The following is a 23,787-nucleotide window of genomic DNA, read 5'->3' as shown; positions in this document are numbered from 1 at the left end:
GCGCCGGGCGGTGAATGGCTGCGGGTTCTCCTCGACGATCCAGCACCAATCTGCTCTCCACTCCTCCCACTTGCTGCGGAGCTCTCCCTCCAGATAGGCTTCCTTCTTGCCGACTCTCGAGATCCAGGCGATTCCGCCGGCAAGGGGCTCTCCTCTCTCGACTCGAGGCATAAAGAAGTGGCGGAAAAGAGCTACGTTTGGGTGGACTCCGACAAAGTTTTCGCAGAGATGTGCGAAAACTGCCATGGTCAGAACGGCGTTGGGGGTGAAGTCAAGGAGGCGGAACCCGTAGGTGTTCATGATATCACAGAAGAATTCAGAGAAGGGCGGGCAGAGCCCGCAGTAGAAGAACAGCGCGAAGAATGGATACCCATTCGGAGCCAGTCTCGAAGCGGCGGTTGAGAGTACCCTTGTGCGCGGATGCGCTCGCGTCTCTGTCGACCAGAAGAGGTAGTAGTACTCCCTCAGCTCCTTCGCGTCGAGCTGAGGGGGGAAGATGGCCCGCTCCTTTTGCAGCGCCGCGAGCCGCTGCGCCTCGGCTGACTTCACGCTCTTCCCCTTGTCGGCTTTCAGAGCCATGGCGGAGGTGGCGGGGGAGATCGGCAGCGTCGGTGGCGCTGGTGGCGATGGGGGGCGGAGCGCTGTCCTCTTTCGACTTTGGGAAGAAGGGGGAGCGGCGGAGATTTCCGAGAATGGAGTAGCAATCGGCGAGATGGGCGAACGGCCCCTGTTTCCCCTGCTTATAAAGAGGGAGGGACGGACGTTTCGCCCTTCCGAATAAAGAAACCACCCACGATCTCTCCCACGACGCCGCATTCGACGCGTGCCGTTGGGGAGGGCGCGGTGGATACGGAGTAAGATTCGGCGTAACCCAGGCCGCGCGTGCCCGTGCCCTATTTTGGGCCTGGCCCAACAGCGCTCGGCACCGTGTGTGGCCCAGGCCCGGGGGCTCCTGTCGGTGTACTAGAGTAGGGGTACCCTAGTATCCCGAACTTGTGCACGGGCAGTTGCAGCACCCTGCGGCAAGGCTTGCCGGGCGACCGCCAAGATCCTCCGTGGCTCCTTTGGAGCCATTCAAGAACAAAGTATTCAAGTCAAGGAGACAAGGCCCCGGCAAGAGGAGCTTGCCGGGAAGGCCAACCAAGGCATCTCAAGGAACTTGCCGCGACGCGCCACGCGTCCCGGCAAGGCCCGGTGAGCGACAAGCTTCCGGGCAGGACAAGACAACGACCGCGGCAAGGCGCTTGCCGGGACAAGCTACCACCCTGTACCCGTGCTCCAGCACATCCACCAACGTGTCGCCCTGGGGCCTTTCCAGGCGCGCGTGGCGAGAGGCTGTGCAGCCAGCGGTGCGAGGTGGCAAGCGGCGCTGACAAGAGTACCGTCGTGGCGAACGGTGGCGTCCCTGACGGTCCTTTCCTGCACTGTTTGGGCGACACAGACGGGCATTTAATGCCCTTGTCCTCTGCCGTCAGGGTTAGGTAGGATACACTGTACAGGTAGTTGTACCAACCGCAACTCCTTTTCCATTTTTACCCTTGTCTACATTGCCACCTGTCGGTGACCCCTTTAGCATATAAAAGGAGGCCCACGTGCAACGTAGAGAGGGTTCGGCTTAGTTCGAAGTCAGAAAAACACTCACGCTCGGTCTCGTTAGCAGCTAGAGGGCACTGTAGCACTCAGCGCTCCCGAGCAAGAACTCAATACACTAAAACATGCAGCAGTAGGAGTGTTATCTCTCCGGAGAGCTCCGAAGCTGGGTAAACTGCTTGTGTGCTTCGCCTCGATCCGCTTTTCGTGCGATCCCCGCCCCCCGCCGAACCGAAAGGGGCTCGGTCCGCCGGTCCCATAGGTGTTTGTGGATCAGCTTCCCCAACATCCCAGCTAAGGACGACCTCGCACTCTGAAGGAAAAGGCTAAAGCAAAGGCAATCTCTTCATTTTAAGAAGTATCCGAATGTAGTACATATGATGCTGAGGAAATTGGCCAAGAACTAGCTATGCTCGTGAGGAAGTTCGAGAAGTTCTCCAGAACGAACCGCTTTGGAAAGTCTTCAAAGTACGATTCAAAGAACATTTAAGCTTCTGCTCATGACTACAACAAAATAACTTGCCACAAATGCAAGAAGACGGGCCATTACATCGCTGATTGCCCCCTCTAGAAAAAGGGGTCAAAGAAGAAAAGGTCTAGCAAGGATGATGATTCTGATGACAAGAAGAAGAAGTCGTCAAAGTCTTCATCAAAGTCCGCATCAAAGAAGAAAAGCACCTCCGGCAGAGCTCACGGCTTCATTGGAAAGGAAATGGATTCTCAGGAAGAATTTGAGGAAACTGGGGAATTTGAGGAGGAATCTGACTCTGGGGTTGCAAGCTTGGCCCTTGCTACAGAGTTCGTCAGCAAGTCCATCTTCGATCATGAAGAAAAGGGTGACTCCATCAACACTGAAGACTATGTTGATGACTATGCTCCCACCTTTTACTTCATGGCAAGAGGTGCCAAGGTAACCTCATGAGAAGCTTACTTTAATAGTTCTAGTGATGATGACTCTGAATGTGAAGCAAAACCTAGCTATAAGAAACTTCTTAAAATTGCAACTGAACAACAAAATGACATGGAAAAGATTCAAAAATTGCTGGACAAAAGTGATGATCTGTCAAAATAGGAAATGGATCGCAGTTAAGGTTTGTCTGAGGATCTCAAATGCCTAAAGTCACAATATGACAAACTTGAAAGTCGTCAGGTGTCTCTCTCAGCCGAACACGAGAAGTTGTCCTATGAGTTTCTTCAAACGAAGCAAGAGCTCGAGAAGACGAGAGCGTCTCATGATGATCTTTAAAAAGACAAAAATTCATTGCTAGCTCAACAGATCAACGCTTCTCAGGAAGAATTTGTTGCTCCATGCTTAAAATGCCTTGAACATGATAATGCAAATTCTTCAGCTAAATGTTCAAATGCTTCAACTGCTGCTATTTCCTCAAATATCTTTGTGGTTTCAATCCCCTCATCTAAGGAGACCACAAGTGTTACTGAAGAAAATGCAGGTCTAAAGGAATTGTACGTCACAGGCATGCACAAAAGCCTCAAAGGGCACCAAACTCTTTGTGATGTGCTCAAGAAAAAGATTCTCAACAGGAACCCTAGGAAAGAGGGTATTGCTTTTAAGAGAAAGCTGAATGCTGATGGTTCTTATTGGAAACCGGAGAAGTATCCCAAAACCACATGGGTTGCTGCAAAAGGACCACCCGTTAATCCATCCACTCTATCTGGCTTTAACTGTGATACTCCACAATCTTCTGGTGAGTCATTTGACTCCAACTATAAGCTATTCAAAAATCAGAATGGTGAAATATTTGTTAGATTTGTTGGTACTAACTGCAAGAATGGTTCCATGTGAAGAAAATCTGGGTGCCCAAATCTCTTCTTCAAAATCTTCAGGTGAATGTCATCATGACACCATCGAAGAAAAGGAACTACCCTCGGGCAAATTCTTCACCTGGACCAAAGTCGCCAAATGATTGCATGCCAACTCATGCTCGTACTAACGCTTCTGTGCAGGGAAACAAACAAAGGTCTTATGAACATGTGCATTATTCTTCAAATCACTATGTACACAAAACTGCTAAGAATTTCTCAGCATATTCTATGAGTATTATACTCCTCCTATGAAGAGAAATGCATATGCTTCAATGCCTAAGTTCTCTATTAATGCTTTGCGCTACATTGCTTCTCATCCACCCATTCATATGTGGGTGGTTAAGAAGAAGAACTAATCTCTTCGGCAGGGTCAGGTCTTCAGACACAATAAATGTCTGATGAATTTGCTGAAGGCCTGACACAAATGCTTGTTGGGATGCAAGCTAATCATGATGAAATGAATTCCTCATTTCACACATCCCTATGATGCTTGTTATATGCTTACTGATGAAATTCACTGACGAAATTGATCATCATATTCTTCAACTGAAGTGTATGAATTTGTAAGTGAGACTAATGCTTCTACATGATGATACTCCAAAAGCTAATGAATGGGTTTTGGATAGTGGCTGCACAAATCACCTGACTGGTGATAGGAATCTCCTCACCAATGCTCCCCTGACTCCGTCTCATCTGAAGCATATCACCTACACTGACAAAGGAAAAAGCAAGGTGTCGAGTCCTTAGGATACAACCTCACGTCTGTCTCAATGCTTTGTGATCTTGATATGATTGTCATCTTTGGCAAATATAGATGCATTGTGCTAATGAAATTCGACAAGTCCAAAGTCTTCGAAGGCTTTAGGAGAGGTGATTTGTATATTATAGATTTCAATTTAGGTCCTCAAACTGCCACATGTCTGCTGGCAAAAGCTTCAGACTGCTGGCTATGGCATCGACGACTTGGACATGCTTGCATGAGAAATTTGAGCACACTCGTCAACAAGAAGCATATCATTGGCATCAAGGGCATCAAAGATCACCTTTGCGGTGCTTGTGAAGCTGGAAAGATGACCAGATCCAAGCACTCTGCAAAGACGATCACGACTACTTCTTGTTCCTTTGAATTACTTCACATGGATCTCTTTGGTCCCACTCATTATGCTACACTAACCAATGCAACATCACTCTATGGATTCATCATTGTTGATGACTATTCTTGCTACACCTGGGTGCATATCATTACCTTCAAGACTGAAGTGAAGGGTGTCTTCTGACGATTCGCTAACCGTGCCATGACAAATTATGGAATCAAGATCAAGCATGTCAAAAGCGACAATGGCATCGTGTTCAAGAACACAGGCCTTGATGACTATCTTGACGAACTTGGTATCACTCATGAGCTCTCTACTCCCTATACTCCTTAGCAGAATGGAATTGCTGAGTGCAAGAACATGACACTATTTGAGATGGAACGCACCATGCTTCATGAATACAAGACACCTCGTCAATGGCGGCCTGAAGCATTTGATACTACTTGTCACATCATCAATCGGGTATATCTTCACAAATTCCTCAAGAAAACTTCCTATGAGCTCCTCACTGAAAAAAGCCCAATGTAAGTTATTTCAAAGTCTTCGGTGCTAAATGTTGGATTAGAGATCCGCATCACAACTCTAAATTTGCACCCAAAGAACATGAGGGTTTTATGCTTGGTTACGAAAAGGACTCGCATGTCTTTAGAGTCTTGAACACCTAACACAACAAGGTTGCTGAAACTATAGATGTGCAGCTCGATGAAACTAACGGCTTGCTAAGAGAGCAACTGCCTCCTGTGCTAGATGAAATGCCTCCTGAGGAATCTATCAAGCTAATGGGCACTGGTGAAATAGTGCCCAGTGAAGAAATAGTTGAAGAAGAAGTGATCATTCCTCATCCTGAAGAAACTGCTGCTCCTGAAGAAAATGATTCTGAGAAAAATGCTCAACCTCAACAAGGCCCTCGTCCAACTCATCCACGAGTGGCGAATGAAGTGCAGATTGAGAAGATCCTCGACAGCATCAATGCACCTTGTCCCCTCACCTGATCAAGGGCTTCACATCTAGCTAACTTTTGTGGGAATTATGCTTGTCTCTATCACAGAGCTCACCAAAGTTGATGAAGCATTTCTGGAGCCTGAGTGTCGGTGTACATAAGTTTGGGCCCTTTTGTACCCCTTACTTGTGCATGGGCAGTTGTAGCCGCACCTGTGGCGAGGCTTGATGGGGCTGTTAAAGGCAAAATACAAGACGACCAAGGCAGCATCCAAGCCAGTGAACAGAGAGTAGAAGACAAGCTAGACCCCTGGCAAGATCCTCGCCGGGGCGGCTTGCGAAGCCCCGGCAAGACCTTTGCCAGGATGGCTTGCGAAGCACTAACAGGACCACCACCCTTGAGGTTGAGAGCTCTGACATCATCGACAACTTCAAGACTAAGACTCAGGGGCACATACATAGTAGCATGCAGATCTTTGTGAAGACTGGTGGCATGCAGATCTTCGTGAAGACCAAAGGATGAAGCCCCCGGCAAGGCTCTTGCCGGGGATGACCACGAGCCCCCGACAAGACCCTTGCCGAGGATGACTGCAAAGCCACAGCGAGGCTCGCACACGACAAGCTTCCGCCGCCCTGCGACCGTTCCAGCACAAGGACCAGCCTGCCAACTAGGCAAGCACTGCTACATCTTGAGCTTGCGTTGGTTTTCCTTGAAGAGGAAAGGGTGAGGCAGCAATAGTAGCGTAAGTATTTCCCTCAGTTTTTGAGAACCACGGTATCATCCAGTAGGAGGCTCCTCAAAAGTCCCATGCACCTACACAAACAAACAAGAACTCGCAACCAACGCAATAAAGGGGTTGTCAATCCTTTCACAACCACTTGCGAAAGTGAGATCTGATAGAGATAATATGATAAGATAAATATATTTTTGGTATTTTTATAATATAGATTGGAAAATTAAAGATGCAAATAAAAGTAGATTGAAAACTTATATGATAAAATATAGACCCGGGGCCATAGGTTTCACTAGTGGCTTCTCTCTAAATAGCATAAGTATTACGGTGGGTGACCAAATTACTGTCGAGCAATTTATAGAAAAGCGAATAATTATGAGATTATCTAGGCATGATCATGTATATAGGCATCACGTCCGTGACAAGTAGACCGACTCCTGCCTGCATCTACTACAATTACTCCACACATCGATCGCTATCCAGCATGCATCTAGAGTATTATGTTCATAAAGAACAAAGTAACGCATTAAGAAAGATGACATGATGTAGAGGGATAAACTCATGCAATATGATATAAACCCCATCTTTTTATCCTCGATGACAACAATACAATACGTGCCTTGCTGCCCCTGCTATCACTGGGAAAGGACACCGCAAGATTGAACCCAAAGCTAAGCACTTCTCCCATTGCAAGAAAGATCAATCTAGTAGGCCAAACCAAACTAATAATTCGAAGAGACTTGCAAAGATAACTTAATCAAACATAAAAGAATTCAGAGGAGATTCAAATATTTCTCATAGATAAACTTGATCATAAACCCACAATTCATCGAATCTCGACAAACACACCGCAAAAAGAATTACATCGAATAGATCTCCAAGAAGATCAAGGAGAACATGGTATTGAGATCCAAAGAGAGAGAAGAAGCCATCTAGCTAATAACTATGGACCCGAAGGTCTATGGTACACTACTCACAACTCATCGGAGAGGCTATGGTGTTGATGTAGAAGCCATCCATGGTTGATTCCCCCTTCGGCGGAGCACCGACGAAGGCTCCAAGATGGGATCTCGCAGATACAGAAGGTTACAGTGGTGAAAATAGTTTTTCGTGGTCGCCTTTGATGTTCTCGGGGTACGTGGGTATATATAGGAGGAAGAAGTAGGTCGTTGGACTCCCGAGGGGCCCACGAGATAGGGGGTGCGCCCAGTAGGGGGGGCACGCCCTCCACCGTCGTGGCCTCCTTGATTGCTTCTTTACTTGCACTCCAAGTCCTCTGGATCACGTTCGTCCCAAAAAGATCATTCCTGAAGGTTTCATTCCGTTTGGACTCCGTTTGATATTCCTTTTATTCGAAACGCTGAAATAGGCACAAAAAACAGCAATACAGGTTGGGCCTCCGGTTAGTAGGTTAGTCCCAAAAATGATATAAAAGTTTAAAGTAAAGCCCATAAACATCCAAAACAGGTAATATAATAGCATGGAACAATCAAAAAGTATAGATACGTTGGAGACGTATCAAGCATCCCCAAGCTTAATTCCTGCTCGTCCTCGAGTAGGTAAATGATAAAAACAGAATTTTTGATGTGGAATGCTAATGATTCAAGATAAAAGCTTATAAAACATAAAAATAGTAATACTCGAAGCATACTAACAAATGATCATGTCCTATCAAAATAGCATAGCCAAAAAAAGCTTATCCCTACAAAATCATATAGTTAGGCCATGCTTCATTTTCATTACACTAAATACGCCCATCATGCACAAACCCGATGACAAGCCGAGCAATTGGTTCATACTTTTTAACGCGCTTCAGCTTTTTCAACTTTTACGCAAATACATGAGCGCAAGCCATGGACATAACACTATGCTGGTATAAGGTGGTGGCTGTGAGGACAAAAAGGGAGAAGATAGTCTCACATCAACTAGGCGTATCAACGCACTATGGAGATGCCCATCAATAGATATCAATGTGAGTGAGTAGGGATTGCCATGCAACAGATGCACTAGAGCTATAAATATATGAAAGCTCAACAAAAGAAACTAAGTGGGTATGCAACCAACTCACTTTCTCACGAAGACCTAGGGCATTTTGAGGAAGCCCATCATTGGAATATACAAGCCAAGTTCTATAATGAAAAATTCCCACTAGTATATGAAAGTGACAACACAAGAGACTCTCTATCATGAAGATCATGGTGCTATTTTGAAGCACAAGTGTGGAAAAAGAGATAGTAGCATTGTCCCTTCTCTCATTTTTTTTATTTGGCCTTTCTCTTTTTTTATTTGGCCTTTCTTTTTTTATTTGGTGGGCTCTTTGGCCTCTTTTTTATTTATTTAAAGTCCGAAGTCTCATCCCGACTTGTGGGGGAATCATAGTCTTCATCATCCTTTCCTCACTTGGGGAAATGCTCTAATAATGAAGATCATCACACTTTTATTAATTTACAACTCAAGAATTACAGCTCAACACTTAGAACAAAATATGACTCTATATGAATGCCTCCAGCGGTATACTAGGATATGCAATGAATCAAGAGTGACATGTATGAAAAATTATGAGGGTGGCCTTGACACAAATACGATGTCAACTACATGATCACGCAAAGAGCAATATGAAAATGATGGAGCGTGTCATAATAACGGAACGGTGGAAAGTTGCATGGAAATATATCTCGGAATGGCTATGGAAATGCCATAATAGGTAGGTATGGTGGATGTTTTGAGGAAGGTAAATAATGGGTGCATGATACCGGCGAAAGTTGCGCGGCACAATAGAGGCTAGCAAAGTGGAAGGGTGAGTGTGCGTATATCCATGGACTCACATTAGTCATAAAGAACTCATATACTTATTGCAAAAGTCTACTTGCCCTCGAAGCAAAGTACTACTACGCATGCCCCTAGAGGGATAGATTGGTAGGAAAAGACCATCGCTCGTCCCCGAATGCCACTCATAAGGAAGACAATCAAAAGAGCACGTCATGCAACAAATTTGTCACACAACTTTTACCATACGTGCATGCTACGGGGCTTGCCAACTTCAACACAAGTATTTCTCAATTTCATAATTACCCACTATCATGACTCTAACATTACCACCTTTATATCTCAAAACAATTATCAAGCATCAAATTGATCCTGGTGTTTAATGCACTTTCTATGATAGTTTTTATTATACCCAACTTGGATGCTCATCATTCTAGGACCAAATTTATAACCATAGCAAATATCATACTGTTCTAAAATACTCTCAAAATAATATAAGTGAAGCATGAGATATCAACAATTCCTTCAAAATTAAGCCACCGCCGTGCTCTAAAAGATATAAGTGAAGCACTAGAGCAAAAACTATCTAGCTCAAAAGATATAAGTGAAGCGCATAGAGTATTCTAATAAATTCTAATCAAGTGGGCTTCTCCCAAAAGGTGTGTACAGCAAGGCTGATTGTGGAAAACTAAAAAGCAAATACTAATATCATACAAGACGCTCCAAGCAAAACACATATCATGTGGCAAATAAAAATATAGCTCCAAGTAAAGTTACCGATAAACAAAGACGAAAGAGGGGATGCCTTCTGGGGACATCCCCAAGCTTAGGCTCTTGGATATTCTTGAATATCTTGGGGTGACATGGGCATCCCCAAGCTTAGGCTCTTGCCACTCCTTATTCCATAGTCCATCAAATCTTTACCCAAAACTTGAAAACTTTACAACACAAAACTCAACAGGAAATCTCATAAGCTCCGTTAGTGAAAGAAAGAAAAACCACCACATAAGGTACTATAATGAAATCATTCTTTATTTAAATTGGTGTTAAACCTACTGTATTTCAACTTCTCTATGGTTCATACCACTTAATACTAGGCATAGATGCATCAAAATAAGCAAACAACACACGAAAGGCAGAATCTGTCAAAAACAGAACAGTCTGTAGCAATCTATAACTCTCGAATACTTCTGGAACTCTAAAAATCCTACCAAAATAGGAAGTCCTGGGAAATTTGTCTATTGATCTACAGAAAAAATAATCAATGTAAAACACGTTTCTGTGAATTACTAAAGTTATTTTCGTGCGTGCAAAGTTTCTATTTTTCAGCAGAATCAAATTAACTATCACCATAGGTTATCCTATAGGTTCTACTTGGAACAAACACTAAATAAAACATGAAAACACATCTAAACAGAAGGTAGATGCTAAATTTATTACTAAACAGAAATAAAAACAAAAAAAACACAAATAAAATTAGGTTGCCTCCCAACTAGCGCTATCGTTTAACGCCCCTAGCTAGGCATAAAAGCGAGGATAGATCTAAGTAGTGCCATCTTTGGCATTCAATTCATAAGTAGCTCGCATGATAGATTCATAAGGTAATTTAACTTTATTTCTTGGAAAGTGCTCCATGCCTTTCCTTAATGGAAATTGGAATCTAATATTCTCTTCCTTGATTTCAATAATTGCACCAATCGTTCTAAGGAAAGGTCTACAAAGAATAATAGGACAAGAAAGATTGCAATCTATATCAAGAACGATAAAATCTATGGGCACCAAATTTCTATTTGCAACAATGAGAACATCATTGATCCTTCCCATTAGCTTTTTAATGGTGGAATCCGCAAGGTGCAAATTTAAAGAGCAATCGTCAAGATCATGGAAACCTAGAATATCACATAAAGTTTTCGGAATCGTGGAAACACTAGCACCGAAATCACATAAAGCATAAAACTCATGATCTTTAATTTTAATCTTTATAGTAGGTTCCCACTCATCATAAAGATTTATAGGTATGGAAACTTCCAAATTAAGTTTTTCATCAAAAGATTGCATCAAGGCATCAACAATATGTTTGGTAAAAGCTTTATTTTGACTATAAGCATGTGGAGAATTCACAACGGATTGCAACAAGGAAATACAATCTTCTAAAGAACAATTATCATAATTAAATTCCTTGAAATCCAAGATAGTAGGTTCAATGCTATTTAAAGTCTTGACCTCTCCAATTCCACTTTTACCATATTTAGAATCAAGATCTAAAAACTCCGAATTATTGGGACGCCTTTTAACTAAAGTTGACTCATCTCCAGTCCCATCATTATTAAGATTCATATTGCAAAAACAAGATATAATAGGGGACACAGCAATAACTTTAAGATCTTCCTCATTATTTTCATGGAAACTAGAAGAACACGCCTTTATAAAGCAATCTTTCTTAGCACGCAATCTAGCGGTTCTTTCTTTGCACTCATCAATGGAAATTATCATAGCTTTGAGAGACTCATTGATATCATGCTTAAGAGGAGTAGATCTAAGTTTCAAAGAATCAACATCAAGCGAGAGTCTATCAACGTTCCTAGCCAAATCGTCAAATTTGAGCATTTTTTCTTCAAGCAAGGCATTAAAATTCTTTTGAGAGATCATAAATTCTTTAACACTATTCTCAAAATCAGAGGGCATATTATTAAAATTACCATAAGAATTATTGTAGTAATTTCCATAATTATTAGAGGAATTACTAGGGAACGGTCTAGGATTATAAGCATTGTTACCAAAATTATTCCTACCAACAAAATTCACATCCATAGATTCATTATTATTCTCAATCAAAGTAGACAAAGGCATATCACTGGGATCAATAGAGCACTCTTAGTAGCAAACAATTTCATAAGTTCATCCATCTTTCCACCCAAAGCATTAATTTCTTCTATAGCATGCACCTTTTTACTAGTAGATCTTTTGGTGTGCCATTGAGAATAATTAGCCATAATATTATCAAGGAGTTTTGTAGCTTCTCCTAAGGTGATTTCCATAAACGTGCCTCCCGCGGCCGAATCTAAAAGATTTCTAGAAGCAAAATTCAATCCGGCATAAAAATTTTGTATGATCATCCATAAATTGAAACCATGAGTAGGGTAATTGCGAATCATCAATTTCATTCTTTCCCAAGATTGGGCAACATGCTCATGATCAAGTTCTTTAAAATTCATAATATCGTTCCTAAGAGTAATGATCTTAGCGGGAGGAAAATACTTAGAGATAAAAGCATATTTGCACTTATTCCATGAATCAATACTATTCCTAGGCAAAGATGAAAAACCAAACTTTAGCACGATCTCTTAGTGAAAACGGAAATAACTTCAATTTAACAATATCATTATCGGTATCTTTGTTCTTTTGCATCTCACACATATCAACAAAGTTGTTTAGATGGGTAGCTACATCTTCACTAGGAAGGCCGAAGAATTGATCTTTCATAACAAGATTCAACAAAGCAGTATTGATTTCACAAGACTCAACATCATTAAGAGGAGCAATCGGGGTACTAAGGAAATCATTATTATTGGTGTTGGAGAAATCACACAATTTGGTATTATCTTGCACCATTGCGACAAGTAATCCAACACACAAGCAAACAGAAAAAGGCAAGCGAAAGAGATAGGAGATTGGGAAAGAGAGGGCGAATAAAACGGCAAGGGTGAAGTGGGGGAGAGGAAAACAAGAGGCAAATGGCAAATAATGTAAATGCAAGGGAGATGAGTTTGTGGTGGGTACTTGGTTTGTCTAGACTTCAGTGAAGACCTCCCCGGCAACGGCGCCAGAAAACACACGTTGGCGGGAGGTCAAATCTCGACTTGACTTGGTGGAAGCCTCCCTGGCAACAGCGCCAGAAATCCTTCTTGCTACGTCTTGAGCTTGCGTTGGTTTTCCTTGAAAAGGAAGGGTGATGCAGCAATAGTAGTGTAAGTATTTCCCTTAGTTTTTGAGAACCAAGGTATCAATCCAGTAGGAGGCTCCTCAAAAGTCCCACACACCTACACAAGCAAACAAGAACTCGCAGCCAACGCAATAAAGGAGTTGTCAATCCCTTCACGGCCACTTGCGAAAGTGAGATCTAATAGAGATAATATGATAAGATAAATGTATTTTTGGTATTTTTATAATATAGATTAGAAAAGTAAAGATGCAAATAAAAGTAGATTGAAAATTTATATGATAAAAGATAGACTAGGGGGACATTGGTTTCACTAGTGGCTTCTCTCAAGATAGCATAAGTATTACGGTGGGTGAACAAATTACTATCGAGCAATTGATAGAAAAGGAATAATTATGAGATTATCTAGGCATGATCATGTATATAGGCATCACGTCCGTGACAAGTAGACTGACTCCTGCCTGCATCTACTACTATTACTCCACACATCGACCGCTATCCAGCATGCATCTAGAGTATTAACTTCATAAAGAATAGAGTAACGCATTAAGAAAGATGACATGATGTAGAGGGATAAAATCATGCAATATGATATAAACCCCATCCTTTTATCCTCGATGGCAACAATACAATGCGTGCCTTGCTGCCCCTGCTGTCATTGGGAAAGGACACCGCAAGATTGAACCCAAAGCTAAGCACTTCTCCCATTGCAAGAAAGATCAATCTAGTAGGCCAAACCAAACTGATAATTCGAAGAGACTTGCAAAGATAACTTAATCACACATAAAAGAATTAAGAGGAGATTCAAATATTTCTCATAGATAAACTTGATCATAAACCCACAATTCATCGGATCTCGACAAACACACCGCAAAAAGAGTTACATCGAATAGATCTCCAAGAAGATTGAGGAGAACATGGTATTGTGATCCAAAGAGAGAGAAGAAGCCATCTAGCTAATAACTATGGACCCGAATGTGATAGCCTGGTTTTTGCCCTATCTTCTTTGCTTGATTTTTAGTTGAATTGGTTTTGAATTTGGAGTTTTGAATCATTTCATTTGGACTTAACCACTTGGGTACCCCTTGATTAACACCCAAGTGTTCCCTCTCCTCCTCACAACCATCATTTCACCCCTGGTCCAACCCAAAAATATTGTTTGCAATATTTCCTTAAATGAAAAATATTCATGTTGACCTCCAAAATCCTAGCTAACCCTTTGAGCTCCAAAGCAACCCTAATTTTTCTTGCCCCAAAAATACTGAGAAAAATCCAATTATTCTTTGGACCCTAGGGAACCTTTCTGAGCAAAAATATTTCACCACTCTTTGGAATATTTTGGCTACAAAAAATAAAGTCATTTCTGTACAAAAAAGGTAGTTTCTACAGCAGCTACCTTTTTACTAGCTCCAATGTAGCTGGTTTTTCCTGTGCCTATTTACCTTAGTAAGAGTAAGCAAAACCCCAAAGCTTAGCCCTTGACTCCCAGTGGTTTGACCACAGTAACTCTCCAAAGTTACTGTCCAGTAACTTGTCAGCAGCCCAAATTTATTTCTACTGCACCTGGATCCTAACCAAACCGTGGTAACAACTCAGTTTACTAAGGACTACACGCCAGACATCTTTGTTAGTGTGTAGGGTGGCCTGATGTCACAGTTCACGCGGTGACCGCGTTCGTCCGAGCTCTACGCGTCGCCAGTGCCTCTGTTGAGCGCGTGCTCGCTGCCCAGCCGGCCAGAGGGTGCCACACCTCGCCACCATCCTTGTCTCCACCTCCATAACTTACCCCTGCCGCTCGCTAACACCAGAGATCGCCGCAGGTAGCACGGGCATGGTCCGGCCAACGTCACAGTGCACGGCGCACTGTGCTCGTCGCTTTCCCCCTTGCTCATGTGCTCGTCCGCGCCCGCGCATAGTTCCTGCATGACCTCCGTTGTCTTCTCCCTCTCTCTGGCGCCGTTCGTCGCCGGGCGTTGTGGACCGGTGTCCTCTGGCAGAGCCCGAGCCCTCCTCACCGCCCGCCTATAAAAGCAGCCACCCGCAGCCTCTTGGAGCACCCATAGCCACTCCCACTTCCTCCTCGAGCCAGTAGAAGCCGCAGCCCGGCCGGGCAGGCCGCGGGCTGCCGTCCCGGAGCCGAGCTCGCCGGTGATCCCCTCCGGATTGTTCCCGCAGCTCCGGCACCTCCCAAGCCAAGGCGACCCCGCCAGGGCCTCCGCCTCTCCTCCGTGAAGCCAACTCACCCCTCTGGAGCCCCTGGAGCCACCCCAAGCCGTCGTGGTCTTCATCTCCGGCAACCTCCGCCCTCTGCCTCCGCTGGAGAGGTCGATTCTGACGCCGTCCGGTCACCGCTAGCTACGCTACGGGTACGGGCAGGTGCGCAAACATCTCCTCCATTGATCCCTCCCTCTCGTTTGACTCCAAGAAGCCTCATCACCGGCATGAGCTCCGGTGAAGCGCCGCCTCCCTCTGTTTCCCTCTCCCCTCCCTCTGGCCTGACAAGCGGGGCCCGCTAGTCAGCCACTCATTACGCACACGAAGCGGTATGAGTGGTGGTGCCCTAGGTGTTTACGCTTTCGACGTCACCCCCCGTTTATTTATTTCAAATTCATTTAAAAACCAGGAAACTTCAAATGGCCATAACTTTTTATTTGTAAGTCCAAATGCATTGATTCTTTTTGCATTGTGTTCTGTGTCCAAAAATCTAATAGCACCAAAAAGATGGGATTTTTACTTGCTGTCTAGATTTTCTGGTAATTTTCAGAAGGTTTCTTGATGTTTTCTTTTTGTGGTTTTGATTATTTTCAGAAGAGCCATCTTGTCTTGAGGATCACCAGGAGCTTTGTGAACCTCATCAGCACTAAGGCAAGCCACAGTAACATTTTCATAGTGCCACTTCAGTATTTGTGATTTTCCTACCTGAACTTATGAATATTTATGCATTTAAAATTAGTTATATAATGAGTATATTCTGTTAGATGCTTGTCATGTTAAAATACTTCAATTACAGAATGTTTGAAGGGAATTTTGTTGGTAAGCTAAGGAGAACTTAGTTGCAAGTAATGAATAAAGGATATGGTCATAGAGTTTAATAATTAGTTTAATTATTATTTTTGCATGATGAAAAATGATGAGATTGCTAGAAATGATTCTGGTGTAAATGAGGTGTGATCTTAACCAGAGTAGTAGCATGACTTGATGATGGCTCCATAGGAGCGTGGTTGATTCAGTTATTCGCATGGTTATGTGATGCATGTGTTAAGTGATGCATAGCATGGCATTATGACAATGGTTATTTTCACATTAAGTTGAACCTGATTAATAACTCAACTTGAATATGTTGTTGACCAGGTCATGGTGCCGCTGAAGCGAGTCTTTCCCAGTGCAACCATATTTGCCGGTATGGGACGGCCTTAATGCATTTCATTGTCGTGCCTCTGGTCGGTGGCTCCATTTAGGGAAGGTTATGGGCATGCTGTACCCTAGCCCGGTAGGTAAGCATAACCTTGTGAGCCCGTTGTTAAGTTAAGTTTTGGTACGGGTCCCAGAGTGGATCGTGGCCACGACGGTGGTCGATGTGTCTGGAGGTAGACACGGGGCCACCCAGGACTAGCCCAATGGGGTCTGAGTCGGAATGGCTGGGAGAGTGTCATGACAATGAAATGGTTTCGTTGGAATGCCATTGGTCCACCCGAATGGGAGTGCGAGGCCATGGGTTCCGTAGTGTGGGTACAATGTACTAACCTCTGTAGAGTGTTTTTAATCTATCGATAGCCGAGTCCACGGTTATGGACACGCTCGAAAGTAGGGTACACCATGGGTCAACACTTAAAATTTGTACACTAAGTTTGCACTAAGGATGGCAGTGAGGCCATCGTGTTGAGATGGACCATGAGTTGGTCGGGTGGTGATCGCCGAAAGGATCACGGGCCATGAGTTGGTGGGGTGGTGATCGTCGAAAGGGTCACAAATGTGTTTTAGAGATTATCATGTTGTGGTCTGGAAATGATCACGTCCGGTAAGCAAGTCCGTGGAACGAGTACCAATTGAGCCTAGTCACAGCATGTTGGATATCTGGTTGCATTGTTGATTAAATGGTTAAATATCATGATATTGTTTGTCATTATGTTTATGCTTATTGTGAGCTTGCAAGTACATTCAATGTACTGACCTGGCGTGTCATGCCAGATTTCAGGAAAGTCTCATTGGGAAGGAGTGTTGTCCGGTTCTAGACCGTGTCCACATCGGTGTCCCTGTGCTATGGAGTTCCGCTACGACGTTGTTCCGCTGCTGAGTAGTTGTCATGATCGAGGCCCCTTTATGTTCACTAAATAATGTACATATTGTTCCGCCGCACCATGTGTGCCACTTGGCCTCGCTAACTGTTGTGATATAAACTATGCTCTGCTAACATGAATAAAGCGGTTGTTTTTCTGTACCAAGTCGTTGTGTGTTTCCAGAAGACAAGGTCTCTGGGCTGGCAATGCAAGGTAAACCGGTCGCTCTGAGCCGGGGTGCCACAACGCTTGGTATCTGAGCCGCGCTGACTATAGGCCATGCTAGACTAAGCCGAGTTAACTGGATGTTAGATACGAGTTGTAACTGAGTGCTGGTAGTAATTGTAGTTGGTTGTTGCATTGCATACACTGATTTTATTTTTATGCTAACCTATTAATGGTTGTGAGTGTAGATGGCTCTGGTGTTGTATCCATGCCAGTTGCAGTGGATGCCGTACACGTCGCCGCATCTCCTTCATAATGTGTGGCGTCGGCTGTACCCTCACGGAGGCGATCCAACCTATCGTGTGTACCCAGAGCGCCTAGCCAACTCAGTGTATGAGTATCACGCCGTGGTTACTCTGCGCGTCATTTCCGATTCCAGCTCTTATACTCGTACCTCTCGAAGCGGCTACGCTTCTACCGCTTCTCAGGCTGTCCAGTTTGCTGCATTCGAGGTACTTGTTGAGCTCCTCTACTACGAGGTCTGGATGCAGAACCACCCAGGTTTCCATTACTATCCTTCTCTCCAAGATAATGGTAGTGTGCGTTTCCCTGTCATTGATCCGGAGTCTGATAGTGTAGCTAGCCACCTTTCTCGCTACATCACTGCTAGGTATCTTCTGATCTACGAGCTGGCTCGTGAGCTGAGTCGTGCCCATACTGCCTTAGCCTCTACTTTAGTCTCTGCTCGCTCAGCCACTACTCCACCATCTGTAGGATTTACTCCCTACGTTCCTGCCAGTTCTAGATCCCCTATTTCTCCGGTTACTCCTCCGAGTAGCTCGGGCACCGCGACTGTGAGTCCACTTAGTGCTCCTGCTGAGTGGGTTTCACTCCTCACCACTCTTGTAGCCCCAATGATCCACACTCCACCTGCCCCATAGGGAGAGCCCTCGAGGCAGCGTCGTCGTGTCACTTTTAACCCGGAGGTCTCTGTTAACCCCATCAGTACTGGATCCGAGTCCGCTTCAGGAGAGGACCCCGCAGCACCAGCAGATCAGTAGAGCTTTCGAGTATTCGGAGTCATCAGGATGGAGTATGGATGTAGACGTACGAGTCATGATATTTCGTTTCATGTATGAGGGTAGTTGGACCTGGCATGTTGTTATCTTTCATGTATTAGTCTATGTATAATTATGTTGGACTTTATTTTATTTGCCGTATTTTCTTCGCCTTTTCGGTTTCACTTGGATTTTTTTGCTAGCTTTCTCCCCAGTTTATGTTGAATGCTTCTCATCTCGGTTACGTTGAGTTGGGAAAAATCATATTAGGATGACGCGGGGAGGCTGCAGTAGCAACATTCGCGAGGGTTCTCCTATTCGGCGTTCCGCACGATAGGCAGGACAATCACCCGAGCCGTGCGTTCCACCACCACCTCCACCGCCAAATCCTCCCTCCACCGAGCAAATTATGCGTATGTTCGAGGAAAGACGAAATAATGATCTGATGGAAATATTCAGAAGTACTCAAGCAATGGTTGGACAGAATGGAAATCAGCCCGCCCCTCACTCCAAGTTATCTGATTTTCAAAGGACTAAGCCCCCCAGTTTCAGTCAGGCCATTGATCCCTTGGATGCGGATGATTGGCTGAGAACTATGGAAAAGAAGCTTGAGGTTGCTCGAACTGATGAAGAGGATAAGGTTCCATTTGTAACACATTATCTAGAAGGCGCTGCTGCTATATGGTGGGAAAATGAAAAAGCCATAGGGACTGCTAATGAAGCCATTACCTAGTCAAGATTCAAGGAGCAATTCCGGAAATACCACATCCCTGTGGGAATTATGAAGACTAAGCAGCGTGAATTTCTCGCGCTCCTCCAAGGAAGTCAGTCAGTGGGAGAATATTTGCAGAAATTCAATCACCTATCACGTTACTCTCAATATGACGTGGCCACTGAAGAAAGGAAGATGGACAGATTTCTTGGTGGATTAAACCCGCAACTTCGTTGTCCTCTCAGTGTGTTCGATTTCCCAGATTTCCAAACCCTGGTGAACAAGGCTTTCATTGCTGAAAGGGAACACAAGCTTGTATCAGATAATAAATCTGCCCATAACGATCACAAGCGCAAGTTTGAGCCCAAAAAGGAAATGCAACCAGTGCAGAAGGTTCGTACCTGGCAGCCAACTTAGGTAGCCTACCAGCCTAATTGGCAACAAAATTTTAACCAGGCCACCTCCCAAGTCAAGAATGACGTGCTCAACCCAGTTCTGGAAAATCGTCTGCGCAACAATTCTTGTTACAGTTGTGGACAAACCGGACATTATGCCAAAATAGTGTCCCAAGAACAAACGGACCAATGTTACGTTCAAGCCACAAGTCCATTATTTGGAGGCAGGTCCAAGTTAGCACGACATCACGGGATACGTTCATCACATTTCCACCGACGAAGCCCAAGAAAATCCCGAAGTCGTCATTGGTATGTTCCCTGTTAATAACATACCTGCAGTACTTTTATTTGACTCTGGGGCTTCCCACTCTTTTATTTCTTGGAGTTTTGTTGCCCAAAACAAATTTCCTTGTTCGCTTTTGGGCAAGAATATGCTGGTACAAACCCCGGGATCTCTTATCAAAAGCAATCTAGTCTGCCGCAATATGGAAGTCAGTATCAATGGAATCCGTTTTCCAACATCTTTGATACTTATTGAGACTGATAAATTGGATGTTATCTTGGGTATGAATTGGCTGACTCAGTACCAAGTATGCATAAATTGTGCGACCCGAGAAGTCAACTTGACCGGCCAAGATGGACAAACTACAAAGTTTATTGCTCGTAGGAGCATACCCTCCAAGGATACGGTCTTTATAGCAATAGCTGAAATGGAATTAATTCCGGTGGTCAGCGAGTTTTCTGATGTATTCCCAGAAGAACTGCCAGGCATGCCACCTGATTGAGTGCTTGAGTTTGCAATAGAACTTGTGCCCAGAACCACACCAATACACAAGAAATATTATCGAATGTCGTCATCCGAATTAGTGGAGCTAAAGAAACAGCTTGATAAAATGCTCCAAAAAGGGTATATCCACCCTAGTTCCTCACCATGGGGATCACCTGCTATTTTTGTGGACAAGAAAGATGGCAGCCTCCGTATGTGTGTGGACTACCGATAGTTGAATGATGTCACGATCAAAAACAAATACCCTCTGCCAAGAATTGATGATTTGTTTGATAAGATCGGTGGAGCCAAGTTATTCTCAAAGATTGATTTGCGGACTGGATATTATTAGCTCAAAATTAAAAAGGAGGATATTCCCAAGACCGCATTCACCACTCGCTACGGTCTTTATGAATATATAGTCATGTCTTTCAGCCTCACCAACGCCCCCGCTTTCTTCATGCACATGATGAATAAAGTATTCATGGATTTCCTCGATAAGTTCGTGGTCGTCTTCATCGATGATATACTTATTTACTCAAGAACTGAAGAAGAGCATAAGGAACACCTCCAAGCAGTGTTGCAACGACTCCGTCAGCACCAGTTATACGCCAAATTCAATAAATGTGAGTTTTGGATCAAGCAAGTTGGATTCCTCGGGCATGTGCTATCCGCTGAAGGAATAGCCGTGGACCCAAGCTAGGTAAAAGACGTGCTCGACTGGTTGCCACCCGCCACCGTATCTCAGATCTGGAGTTTTCTTGGATTAGTCGGTTACTACCGCCATTTCATTGAAGGGATTTCCAAGATTGCTAAACCCATGACGGAGCTGCTCAAAAAGGATAAGAAGTTTGAATGGACTACGGACTGTGACAAAAGTTTCACCAAGTTGAAGAAACGCTTGACAACTGCACCAGTATTAACACTTCCAGATATCTACCGCAGTTTTGACGTATACTACGACGCTTCCAGGCAAGGACTAGGATGCGTGCTTATGCAAGATGGCAAGGTAGTAGATTCTGCCTCACGACAGCTACGACCTCATGAAGGAAATTATCCCACTCGTGATTTGGAATTGGCCACGGTAATTCATGCTTTAAAAATTTAGAGACACTACCTCATCGAAAAAAGGTGCTAAATTTTTACCGATCACAAAAGCCTCAAGTATATATTCACCCAGCCGGATTTAAATCTCCGTCAACGAAGATTGCTTGAGTTGGTCAAGGATTATGACCTTGGAATAAATTACCATCCGGGTAAGGCCGACGTGGTTGCCGATGCTCTTAGTCGAAAGCCCGTCAGTTTGAATGTCATGTTGGGATCTTTGCCTTCCGAACTTAAAGAAGAGATTGCTCAGCTCAACCTCGTCATAGTTGAGGCTAGCCTTGCCAATATTCTGAAGGTTACCCCTACTCTTGAGGAAGAAATCCGCAAAGCCCAGTCAGGCGATGCAGATCTGCAGAAATGTATCAAGTTTTCCGATTTCTCGAAGGATCAGTGCGGTACCCTCCGATTCAGGGGAAGGATTTGTGTGCCTAATCAAGCTGGCCTGAAGCAGAAAATTCTATCAGAAGCCCACGAATCCTCGTATTCAATTCACCCTGGATGTACGAAAATTTATGAAGACCCTCGACAAATATTCTGGTGGGATGGAATGAAGAAAGACATTGCTTATTTCATGGCCTGTTGCAACATATGCAACAGAGTAAAGGCAGAACATCAGAAACCAGCCAAACTTCTCCAACCGCTGCCAGTGTCACAATGGAAATGGGATGATGTCTATATGGATTTCATCACAGGACTACCTAAAACCTGACGAGGCAATAATGCGATCTGGGTCATAGTGGATACATTAACCAAGGTGGCCCACTTCCTCCCAATCAAGACCTCATACCGAGCAGATGAGCTTGCAGGACTATATGTATTCAGAATTGTCAGTCTGCATGGAGTTCCCCGAACCATCACTTCTGACCGAGGTTCGCTTTTCACCTCCATCAGGCCTTTGGAACAGAGTTGAACAGTACCGCTTATCATCCTCAAACGGATGGGCAGACAGAAAGGGTAAATTAGATACTCAAAGATATGCTCCGAGCCTGTGTTTTGGCCCAAGGACCACAATGGGAAGGTTCCTTGCTGTACGCCGAGTTCTCGTATAACAATGGATTCCAGACCAGTTTAAAGATGTCACCATATGAAGCTTTGTATGGCCGTAAGTCTCGCACTCCATTAAATTGGTCTCAAACTGGAGATAGCTGTATTTTCGGAACGGATCTCATGCTGGAAGCCGAAAATCAAGTCAAGGAGATCCGAGACAGGTTGCAATTGGCCAAATCGCGACAAAAAAGTTATTACGATGCAAAGCACCGACAGATCAGCTTTGAACCCAGAGAACATGTCTACCTTCGCGTCACGCCTATGAAAGGAATTAAGAGGTTCCAAACCCGTGGAAAATTGGCACCCAGGTTTATTGTTCCATTTCCTGTTATGACACGAGTAGGTGGTGTGGCATATCAGTTGGAGTTGCCCACTGAGCTGTCAGACGTGCATAACATGTTCCATGTTTCACAATTGCGACGGTGCATATTACCGCCCGAGAAAAAGACCAATTTGACAGAGATAGACCTGGCAAAGGACTTGACCTATGAAGAGAGGCCAGTGAAAATTTTGGATCAAATGGAAAGGGTCACTCGGAGTAAAGCACGAAAGTTTTACAAGGTCCAATGGATGCATCATACCGAGTCAGAATCAACCTGGGAATAAGAAGAATTTCTAAGCGCATGTTATCCAGAATGGTTTTCCCAAGCAATCGAATCTCAAGGACGAGATTCACTCTAAGTGGGGGAGGTTTGTGACAGCCTGGTTTTTGCCCTCTCTTCTTTGCTTGATTTTCAGTTGAATTGGTTTTGAATTTGGAGTTTTGAATCATTTCATTTGGACTTAACCACCTGGGTACCCCTTGATTTTCACCCAAGTGTTCCCTCTCCTCCTCACAACCATCATTTCACCCCTGTTCCAACCCAAAAATATTGTTTGGAATATTTTTCTTAAATGAAAAATATTCATTTTGACCTCCAAAACCCTAGCTAACCCTTTGAGCTCCAAAGCAACCCTAATTTTTCTTGCCCCAAAAATCCTGAGAAAAATCCCAATTATTCTTTGGACCCTAGGGCACCTTTCTGAGAAAAAATATTTCACCACTCTTCGGAATATTTTGGCTACAGAAAATAAAGTCATTTCTATACAGAAATGGTTGTTTCTACAGCAACTACCTTTTTACTAGCTCCAATGTAGCTGGTTTTTCCTGTGCCTATTTACCTTAGTAAGAGTAAGCAAAACCCCAAAGCTCAGCCCTTGACTCCCAGTGGTTTGACCACAGTAACTCTCCAAAGTTATTGTCCAGTAACTTGTCAGCAGCCCAAAGTTATTTCTACTACACCTGGATCCTAACCAAACCGTGGTAACAACTCAGTTTACTAAGGACTACACGCCAGACATCTTTGTTAGTGCGTAGGGTGGCCTCATGTCAC

This window comes from Triticum dicoccoides, chromosome 7B (assembly GCF_002162155.2).
Source record: "Triticum dicoccoides isolate Atlit2015 ecotype Zavitan chromosome 7B, WEW_v2.0, whole genome shotgun sequence".
Classification (NCBI taxonomy): Eukaryota; Viridiplantae; Streptophyta; class Magnoliopsida; order Poales; family Poaceae; genus Triticum; species Triticum dicoccoides.
This window is presented reverse-complemented; position numbering follows the sequence as displayed.